This window comes from Anoplolepis gracilipes, chromosome 17, assembly GCF_047496725.1.
Source record: "Anoplolepis gracilipes chromosome 17, ASM4749672v1, whole genome shotgun sequence".
Lineage (NCBI taxonomy): Eukaryota > Metazoa > Arthropoda > Insecta > Hymenoptera > Formicidae > Anoplolepis > Anoplolepis gracilipes.
The window spans coordinates 6,617,193-6,628,997 of NC_132986.1; positions in this window are offsets into that span (position 1 = coordinate 6,617,193).

The following is an 11,805-nucleotide window of genomic DNA, read 5'->3' on the forward strand; positions in this document are numbered from 1 at the left end:
AGATTTTTTTCGCGAAAATAGTAGATGCAAATATAAAATTTCAATAACATAATTTAAATATTTTGTCTCGCATTAATTATTTACAATCACTAGTAAGAAATAATTCTTACGTAACTATTTTTATTTCCCATTTAAAATATTCTATTTTATATATCTTCTGAGGATACATGTACAAACGATCCACAATGGAATCACGTGGACTAAATTTTATAGTTCGCGGCACACATCTCTTGCGGCATAACGTCACTTAGCACGATGCGCGGAACATAAGTCAGATGAGTTCGTCTGCGCGCGAACGCACAGATGCGTACGTTCGTATATATTTATAGAGCGTGTGCATGTGTGTGCGAAAGGGCGACGATGTGAAATGCGCGTGTGGCGCCAATGGCGGTGAATGCAACGCGACCGGGACTCGAGCTGAGCCGGCTGCGGAATGCAGTTCCGAGCCAAACTCAGAGGCAGCAGGCAGCCTCCTCTCTCGGCTACTGTGCGCCGAGAAACAAGAATGGAAGAAAGAGGAAGAGAGGAGGAAGCCTAGGGGGAGAGAAAGAGTCGGTAGAGGGAACGGGTCCCGCCGAGAGCCGGGGCCCTTTATCATCGCGGACGCGAAACGAGACGTCGAAGCGCGCCGTGTCGGGGAGATACGATCCACCTTCCAGTCTCCAAACTGATGATGCAGAAGATACACTTTACTTTCAGTACCTGAGTACTGAATGCTATAGATAGTCCGGACAAGATGTTTCTAGGTAAAATGTATCTAATTGCAAGTATACAAAAAAGTTACAACTAACAATGAATGTTTTATCTTGTCGCAACTGCAGTATTATTCTTGTATTTATAGATAAGTACTAATTAGTGTTTACTATGTTTACTTCTGGTCCATGCCGTGTTGTTATCAAAATAATAATTTATAAATTAGAAAAGTAGGCATTTGTGTGATGGCAGGTTTCAAAGAAGAAAATTTATCAGCACAGATTTGGATAATTACTAATAATCAAAGAATATTAATAGTAATAATTAAAATTGTGGAAAATTTAAAATTAATTAAACATAGATTTTTCGAAATGTATTTTTCGCTTGTGAAAAATGGAAACTATTTTTTACTTCCAAGAATTGACGACTGTACATTAATCTAATGTTTTGAGCGCCTAGAGATAATAATCTTGAAATTTTCTCTTTGCGATTTAACAAGTAAGCAGTAATGATATAAAAAAGGGAGCAGGGGAAGAGAAAGAAGTGGAGAGGCGCCGACGAGCCTTTCCACCGGCCCGGCAGGTTCGCTTTTTGCGGCGGTCAGGTAGAGGCGTTCCTATGGCATGTCTCTCCTGGGCTCGATGTGCCCGATGTCATGACGCCGCGTGGAATGATGCGGAGAGCCAGCAGACGGGTAGCAAAACCCTACGAGAGAGAAGGAGCCGTTAACTCGAGCCGAGAAAGAACCAGCCAAGTTCGAGTTCACGAGGAACACGAGCCGCGCGCTTTAATTACTTCTTTCGCACGACGTCGTTAATGATACCGCGATTATGATTGGGCTTTTATGGCCATTGAGAGAGGCTCGGCCTCTCTCATTCTCTTTTTCTCTTTTTTCGTTTCTCAAAAAGTGGAAAAAAACTTTTCTTCTCTCTCATCTTTTTTTCTTCTCGCTGCTCACTTTCTAACATATTAAAAATTGCTTCGTCTGAAAAGAAATAGTTCCTTTTTTTATAATTTAAGATAATTATTAAAGTTTAGAGATATGTATAGTCATTTATCGAGATAATACATCGACTTATGAATGACGAATAAAGAGAGATTCGCTTGCGACAGTCTAGAGCTCGAATCGTGTACTAATGAAGGAGAAAAGATAATAAATGTGATATTAATCAAAAAAGAAAGTCGAATTAATTTTTTGTACATTGATAATATTTATATTTAAAATGTTGACTCCCCGAAAGAATTTTATATCTGACAATGAGATAAAAAATATCTTCTTTCAATTCCTAATCTCTCCCCATGTGAATATACATTGTAAAACAAACACAGAAACGATCTGATTAACTGGATTGCTACTCGTGATCGTTCCGGCTGTCCTTTCTGTTTATATGGATTTATGAGACTTATGTTCAGAGCGACCGCCACGTGACACGAGCGGCTTGTTCGTTTGCGTAATGCGAAACGGTCGACTAGTAGCCTCTTGCTTTGCACACCATATGGCAACAGCCAGGCAGCGAATCACAGCCTCTGTGCTGCGTCCGCCGCAAACGAGATCTCTTTTTACGTCGGATTTCTTTTTTCCGCTGTTCCTCTCTCCTGCTGTTCTTGCACTGCCGACTGAAAAAAGAGGGTAAGAAATTTGAGCAAACTTTAGGGACGATCGTGTTTTGCTTCTAACTATGGAACTGTTTTGCTGCGTAATTGGTTTAGTACAAAAATACGAAGTACTTAAAGCACTTAAGAGAGAGAGAGAGAGAGAGAGAAATAGTTAATTATATTAATAATTATAATAATTATATTAACTTATATTAACTTTAGAATTGTGTAAATGTAAAAAACTAACAGATTTATTTGTCAAATCTAAACTTAATCTAAAATAATCTAATCATTTAATAAGAGCTTAGATATATGTAAAAGTAATTTTTTCATATTTTATATGTTCGTAGTATGATAATATCGCTTAAGTTTAATAGATATAACTAAAAGGATTCGTTTAATCTTTTATAGAGGATACCAGATGGTATAATGTATGTCGAAAAAAGAAAGAAAGGGAGACACGAATTCAATCGGCTATTTTGCAGATTAGAAACTTCAATCCCACGAAATATATATTGCCGTCAGTCTCTTCTTAATTTATCTATTTCTTGCAAAATGAACTATATCGCGCTAATCACTGTACACGCGAAGAGGACTTTGATTATCGACCCGCGGGACGTGTAATTGGTCGGGGAGATCGTTAGCGCTTGTACAAGAGTCGAGAGACCGGTAATTTCTTTCGCGATCGCTTGTGAATTATTGCGCCTTCATAGAGTTGATTCTCGCGTCGTAGTCATCTTAATACGTCGTGGAATCACGCCCGAGCGGCATAGAGGGACGTTTCCGGTGTTTAGGAGGATCATTTTGGCCTCTGGTAATCACCACCTGCCACGGCTAATTGCCAGCATTCGGACCGCCCCGAGTGTCCGATGCGTTTCGACGATAATATTTGTCTGACACCAGCTTGCCGCGCCGATAGCTCACTGAATGTTCACCTGTAATCTTCCTGTTATAATATACATATAACATTGAATTTTAATCATTTTTCATAAAATTTTATATGTTACATATAATAAGAGTATAAATTATGGATTAATAATTTTTCCATTTTTTAATAAACTTGAATAATTTACAATATCGTCACTTACGACAAAATTGTTTGCGAAAAAATTATAAAAATGACACAATAATTTATACATAATCGAAAATTTTACATTATCTATAAATTTGATAAAAACATATGAGAATTCTGTTGAATATAATCTTGTGTATAAATTCTTGAAAAATTACTAATTTTACAATAATTTATAGGCAATTATTTATAGCTGTTACTTTGTTTAATCAGAAGCAATGCATTTTGATATATTTAGAAATATGTTAGAAAATTTACATGCGTCACATCAAATCGACGTCGTGTAACGCATTTCTCGTCTCGCGACGATGTTAATTGGCGTTACCGCTCATCCGTGAAACGCGAAACGAATGTTGAATGACCGACCGACCCGATGTCGCACCTGCAACGTGGCTATTAAAGGATCTATCTCTTCGTCTTTAAATGTCAAAGCATATTTTAAGGAGATTCTTCACTGGACGAGAAGAGACAAGCCTCTTGTCTAGGTATTTCCTTTCTATTTTTTTCAATTTTCTCTTTTTATATTCTATCTTATATTCAATATTATATTAATATTACGTTCTTTTGTTATTACATATACACACACATACTTATACTTATACATGTGTCTATTTGATACTAAATATTTATTTAATATTATATTATCTTATTTTTATAGTAATTAATTTTTATGACAACTTCTTGGATGAATTTTAGCATTGATCTTTGTTAAGATATCTTAAAGTATAGTTTGTTGATTGTGTCAATTTTAAATCGATTTGCGGCGAGGGCGTTTTCGGACGATAATTATTTTCAGCGGACCATTTGTCGAGCCGCACGAGCCTATGTTTCTTGTCTCAATTCGCGATCATTAACATCTTTATCTGCCGATCTACGAATGCGACTTCACGATGCATCAGGTGCACAATGCGGGTAAGGGAGAGGAGGCAAAAGAAGGCATCAGGCATGGTAGGAAGGGCACATCGCGCGAATATAAACGCGTACGTATAGACAGACAGGTGGATATGTGTATGTGTCTATGTATATGTTCAGTTCACGAGTGCAAACAGCCGGAATGCTTAAGCACGCGCCGGAACCGGAAGCTGCTGGGTGAGCACGCGAGCAGCGCTGCATTTCGTGCACCGTCAGGTGCCACGGCGCAGGAAATTAGGGTGAAACGCTTTGCGATAGAGGGAGAGGAAAGGGGGAGAGCGAAGGGGGATGAAGCACACGGACACGACAGCGAAATTTGCATTAACAAGCCTGCCAGGGCAAATGCGTGTTATGTACTTCGCAACAGCGAATCGATCTGCGATCTCGAAAGTCGCGACTCTCACGTGCATCCAGGTGTGCGCGTAATTATACTTCGATAAAGTGTCACCGTGATGAGTTATATATTTCTGAACGAATGCTTAAGTGAAAATATAGAATGTGCATATTACGATTGCTATAATTTTTGTGAAATAATTTTTGTGTCTATTAAAATCCAATTGGAAACTTTTCGATTTTATTAAAATAAAGTCTATTTGAAGTTAAGTTAAAATCGAAATTTTATTATTTATTTCACTGAATGACTGATGGTTGATTAAAAAGTCTTTATTTTAATTGATACTCAATATTTAACAATCAACAACTGAATAGAGTTGGCATACTTACACTTTCGCATTAACTTTATGGACGAAATAAACGCAATGTATTGACGTAACTCAATGTAACTGCATCTTCGTCGTAAAAGTCAATATTAAATAATTATCGAACTTGAAAATGACGCAAAAAGCACCAGCTGTAACTCACAAGTATTTTTTTTTTTTTACAAAAATTAACGGTAAGACGCACTGCTGCACGTTCCTTACGGTTCGCGATATATATATAGCGTATTACTCGGTGGCGTCTTAGGCAGATCCGGAATTGGTCCCCGGAGTAAACTGCTTAATAATCGGGAATTTCTGGCGATTATCGAGTGTCAGACGCTTTCGTTGCGCATAATTTCGCTCACTCTCTCTCCTTGTTTCGCCATTACGTTACATCGCTTAAGAGTAAGCGAGTGTACGTACAGGTGTTGCCTTTTAATTTGCAGAAGGTGCACAGAAGCAGGTATCGTTTACGCGCAAGTTGTTTCTCTTTTTTATTTCAGGAACATGTACTTTCTTTTCTACAGAAGATTTTATGCAAAGATAAGCAAGATAAAAAATATTATAAAAATGTGAATATTTATATATAAATAAGAGAATATGAAAAAATTTTGAAAGAGACAGAGCATTTATATTTTGAAATATGCCTATCATAATTTTATTAATTACTATTTTTATATAATAATGACTTACATATAATTTACATATAACGTATATACATTAATTAATATAAAAAATATTTAGTAAAAATTAAAAAATTTAAAATAAAAGAGTTTAAAGTTATACATATTGAGAATTAAATTGAGGAAATTAGAAAATTAATATTTGATTTTAATAAAAATTTATTTTTTAGTCTTTAAAAAGTATTGAATGCATGTCTTATGGGATTATGTGATAAGATGTTTAACTACTTTAATAAACAATGAATATAATTAAAGATTGTTCACTCATTTGACATGCAAAATCGGTCTGAAATGACATTTATCTGCCCCTATCATTTAAATGTAATAATAATGTCGTATACGTTTAAAATGAAGAGGGAATATCTCGTCGATTATAGGAGCAGATTACAAAATACACGCTGGGAATGATACTACGATATCGCGCGTATCGATCCGTCGTAAATCCCCTCGAGTATACGCCGCGGACTTGAAATTATTCGACGTTTTAATGGTTCGGCCCGGGCACGATATCGATGCCTGGTGAACATCGGCCGGATGTGGGTCAGATGTCATATGGGCGACCCCTATAAACGGTGCCGATCGTCACATACAAAAGCCACAAATGCGGTAGTATGGTGAGCCGAAAAGCCGCGTAGCTTGCGCCGTATACACGGGTGCGCGTGTTACTCGTCGCAGGTGAACACGAGCGAGCTTCACCTGGCGCGTGCCAACTGTCTAATTAATGACAATCGCACGAGCCCGTGCCGCGTGCGATCGAGAGAACCGTCGTCTCTCTATTCGTATATATGCGCACAATTTGGCTACCTGTGCACATAGTAATGCCCAGCTACGGCTTATCGATCAGTTCGAAGAGATATTTCGAGATATTGGCAAATTGGCCGGTTCTAGAGAGAGAGAGAAAGAAAAAGACTCGTGGCGCGTGTAAGGATTACATCGTGCGCGAATTTACATGAGAATTGTTGGTGCGTGCTATTTTTTGCATACAAATCAATATCGAGCTGAATGAAACGAGTTTCGGGTAAAACTAAATAATAAATTTTAAACAGCAAAGAATTCAAAGAGTATATTTTTGTGTAAATATTAAATTAATATATAAATAAGAAAAGAAATATATTTGATGTATTAGAAATTGAATTTCGGTATTAATTGTAAATATATGTTTATTTATTTTTACTTGGCTTTAATTTTTACATAGGAAAGAAATGGATTATTTAATTTATTCAATAAAATAATTTTCCGAATGACACATATGTTTTCAATGTTCTATTTTTTTATAGTTTCTTTCATATTTCAATTTTCGCATGTCCAGTTTAAAATAAAAATAAAAGAAATGTTGATAAATGAAATATGTTTAAATGCATATATTTAAATCAGAATTAAATTAAGTGAATTAAGAAAATTAATATACAATTTTGATAAAAATATAATTTAGATTTTAATTACTGATACGTTTCATATTGTTATTTATTTTAACTTTTCATCTATTCTCATCGGAGAAAAAAATAGAATTAAAACGTTATTTAATTTCTATTAAAAAAACATTATTTCTGAATGACACGCTTTCGATGTTTTGTACTTTTTTTCAGTTTCCACCATCCTTTAATTTTCACGTGTCCAGTTTGATGTTCCATCACAGTGTCTCCAAATAATATTTATAATTGACGAGGATTTTGTTCGTTTTTTGCGACGCGCGTTTTCGCTTGATAGCACGAGTTACACGATCGATTCGAATTGATCATGCATATCGATCGTCGACATGCATCATACTCCCGCGAGCGGTTGGTAGGCGGAGATGAACCTGTAATGTACTTGAGAGCGTGGGACTGCTATGCGGGAAAAGTGCGGTCTTCCTCGCGGATGATCGCGCGGAGCTACCGCGTGATTAGACCGCCTCTTAGATCGGCACGAGGACTCTCAGTGTCTGGTGCGAGGAATTATAAGAGCTTTATGCCTCAACTTAAACATACATAACAGAATACAATATCTGTCCAAGTTAATTCTTTTCCTCAATTATTTTAAAATATTTTCAATTATTTTTATTATTTATTATTATATATTATATTATTATTACTGTAGTGAAAGATCTTTTTTATACATGACTGAGATCATATGCAATTACATAAAACGTCTCTGGCTTACTTTAAAAAAGGATATTAATGGAGACTTAAATACTTGATCGTAGGTAGGGTTGCTAATTGCACGGCGTTGCTCTTCTCTTCTCTTCTCTATAGCAATATATTTTAGAGGTTCTAGTATACTTTACGGAAGATAAAATAAATATTTAGAGACAGGCTAAATAAAACTTCATTTTATAAAGTAATGGTTTACGTTGTAATAAACTTTTGGTTGTCCGTTATTATAATGCTAATTGCTCTTCTTAAATACTTGTGACACTTACTAAAAAACTTTCAACGATTTCATATTTTTCGAGTTATTATTAGTATATCTTCTACATACATACTTGCAATAATGACTTTAGTATGATGATTATAATGTGATCTACGTTAAAACGCATTTGTGTCGCGTTTTTCAGAAAATAAATATGAGAGTAAGGTTTCGAAAAAGGAACCAAACTTGTAGAAATTACAGAAAAAACCGCGGTGAGATACGAGATTATTCATGATGCCTGAAATGCAAAAAAGGGCACGAGGATAGGGTCTGCCGTGCCCCTCTCTCTTTCTACCTGCAGGTTCGCGTGATGACGGCGTGTGCCCGCGGGGGCGTTCGATTCTCCGAGAGTCGTAGATCGCGTGCGAGCTTGCAGCTGGTGAGAAGAGAGAGAAAGAGAGAGCGAGAGAGGAGCCGAGTCTCTCGGGAGTTTATCACGAGGCCCCCGGGGGTACGCGGGACCCGCTCGCAACGCGTACCTTAAACGTGGGCGGAACAGCAGAGGCGCCCCCGGGGTGTTTCTCACCCGCATACCTGACATACGTGCCAGCCACCTTCTCATCCCTCACCTTCCAATTTCTTCTCTTGCTTCGTTTCCTTCTGCCTCTTCTCGTTCTCTCCATTATCATTTGGCTTTTGATTCTCTCGCTCGTTGTCTTTTGTCTTGTTTTTAGAGCGTCATCTTCTTTTCTTGTTCGCTTAAGAATTATTTAGTGCGTGCACGAGATAAGAATTTTCCATGTTTAGAAAACATATTAGAAATTTATTTGTAAACATTTTAATAGTCTGTGAAATTTTGAAGATATATTTTTAAATTGTATTTAAATATTCCAAAATAAAATTAAGAATTTTTTTAGAATATAATGCATGAGAAAAAAATAGGAAAATGGAAATTAAATATTGTTCTATAAAGATATGTGTGTGAAATACGGTGAAATATACGGTTTGACCTGTAAAATTAAACGTTTAGTTATACATGTATAAATTTGTCTTTCATGTTTACGTCCTGCATACTTTATGCGCATTCCAACGAGACTAGTTGCGAACCATGTTGATGAGGGGTTAATCTTCCCAGCGACTGTTCTATTCGAGAATAACGGAGTTCGGAAGAGTCCAATTTGTTCACGGCGCGGAATCCGGCGTGAGATCCGTTATCGAGCGGTCCGAGATTCTTTTCCGCAGACACGAAAGCCGCGGTACCGCCGCCGACGCCGCCACATTCCTATGAAATTATTGTCTACCGGTAACTCCCGGACCTTCCATTGCCGATGCCGGGTGTGCACGATGGTGTCTCGAAATTGGAATCGTGGAATCGTAGAGAAGCAATGACAGAAAGAAGAAAGATGACAGACGAACATGGGTATCGAAAAATTCGCATCAACATTGCGAAAGTTTTCGGACAGAGAAATTCTTTGATTAAAAAAGATAATAAAAAATGAGATGTCAATATTAATCCACATCTCTTGAAACTTTTTAATTTTATAACGAGTCTTCGATAAACGGTCGCAACTTTTTAATGATAGTTACCATTTCTATGATTACTATTATAATCAACTTATAACGATTTCAAAGAAACTATGGAAATCTACCAAAGTCTAATGTTCGCGAAGGAGCCTTAAATCTTAATAATTTCTTAAGAAAAATTCCAGCAATGCCGATGGCGATTCTATGGTTGCGCGCGATTCCGTCGACCGTGTTGCCCCGAGGACGTTCCCATGAGTCGGGGGCGGCCACACCGACGTTTTCGTAGACCCTGAAAGATGCTGGGTCCGGAGAGCACCCGGGGGCGATGCCATGTTCGTCGTGAACGGTGCGTGCAACCGCGCGCTCTCGCAAACACGTTATTACGCGAACCCTTAATAACCTACCCAGAGTTAACCTCTGCCTTTCTTTCTCTTTCTCTTTCTTCAGCCCGAAAAGACTCCCACTTGTTTTTCTCCCTCGCCTCGATGAATTAGCTGTTCCTTCAACGACGTACACGGTAGCCAGTTACCTCGATGTAACTCTGACATTGTGGCTTGATAGACGCTCATCAGCATAAAGTTCGATCCGCATTAGATGGATAGTTTATTTAATTATGTATATTGCATCTCGTTTCGTAAAACTTGACAATAAGAAAAAATTGTATAAAAATTAATTTTCTATTTCGTAAAATTTTTGCCGATTATACATGATTTTACAAATATAATAATAATAATATGACAAGTTATAATAATACATTTTTCTTTAATTAAAAGATTTTAAATTTATAATAGTAGATTGTCAACCTTGACATGTTTCTTTCATAAATACGAAAAATTGATCTAATTGTAAGCAATGTATGTGAAATGTATTCATTTGGAAAATGTGTAATACTTTTATTTAATGTCTTGTCAAATCTCGAAGAGCGTTGTTTTGACTGGAATTTAGTTTAGAATATCTCTCGTGCGTAATTAAGACAGCAGAAATTGGGGAATGCAAATAGTCTCATTGTTGAAACGTGCCTCTGTCACTTTCGCGCCTCGGCGAATATTGAGCGACGCAGTCGCGAAGGGATGAACCAGGAAGCGATGCGACGCAAGAAGTTCTCGGTTTCGTCATGTCGCTAGATCAATGTCGACAGAAGGTATGCCACGTGGTTGTCACGTTACTCGAAACGCTTCCGCGAGATGAAGCTCTTATTCTCGAAATGATAAATTGTTCCTGCGGCATTATATTTCGAAATCGACACGTTGGTAATTAAATACAGCAATGAGCAGTTTCTTATATTTTTTTTTTTTTATATAATTAGAAGCACATAGCAAAGTGGCATCTATAATTATCAAATTTGACGTATAGATCCATTTGTCAAAATCTATTGTAATTGAAAAAAAATATTGTGACACAGATGAGAGGATCGTATTGTATAATGCAGAGATACGTAGGTTACAGCAATTTCTGATTTTCGCGTAGTAATGCGTTAATGTTTACACGAAGTTATCGATTCCCACGGTCGGCATGTTGCCGCTCGGCCACTTTGGACGTGCTCTCGTCTCGCGTCACGAAAGACTCTGCATCTAACATTCCGCGAATTTTGGTATTAGGACCGTATGAAGTCGGGCCGAATGCTCGTCGGGAGGGAAACCGAGGTCTCGTAGACGATGACGACGACGACGACGACGACGGCGCGCGAGATCTGGTAGTCGGCGATCGGAACAACGGCCTTTCTGTTGTCCGATACATACTATCGTATTCAGATTAGTCTGATTTGGCGATGCGTCCAAGGTGTTTTTCGGCTGCATCGGCCGGTCCCGACCAGGCGAGATAGTCCAGCGGATTATCATGCGCGTGCATGTCTACAAAGGAAGTTTAGCTTGTAAAGCTGATTAAACCTTAGTTAATCACAAGCGAGCAGGCCGACATGACGAGAACGGAGGTAGCGATTGTCGCGGCGCCGCTTTCCCGCGCTCAATCTCCTCTCTCTCTCTCTCTCTCTCTCTCTCCCTCTTCGAAGACCCCTTTCCCATGCGTGCGCATGTTCCTCCTACGCGCTCGGATTAAAACTTCTCGAGCACGTGTTATCCCAGTGGCGGCTCGTGCGAGCGGGCGGTCCCGCGCGGCAAACTGGCGCGCGTGACACGCGCTCCGCGCCGCTCATGTTCGCCCGCTGCGCGCGACATAGCAACTGAATTCGGTGCTGCAGTCCGCGAATTCCGAAGATTTTCTACCACGGTACCTAAACAGCCACGCGCGTCGAAATTCTTCCGGTGTGATTGGCCCGTTCTTCGTCTTTACCATCGATTCA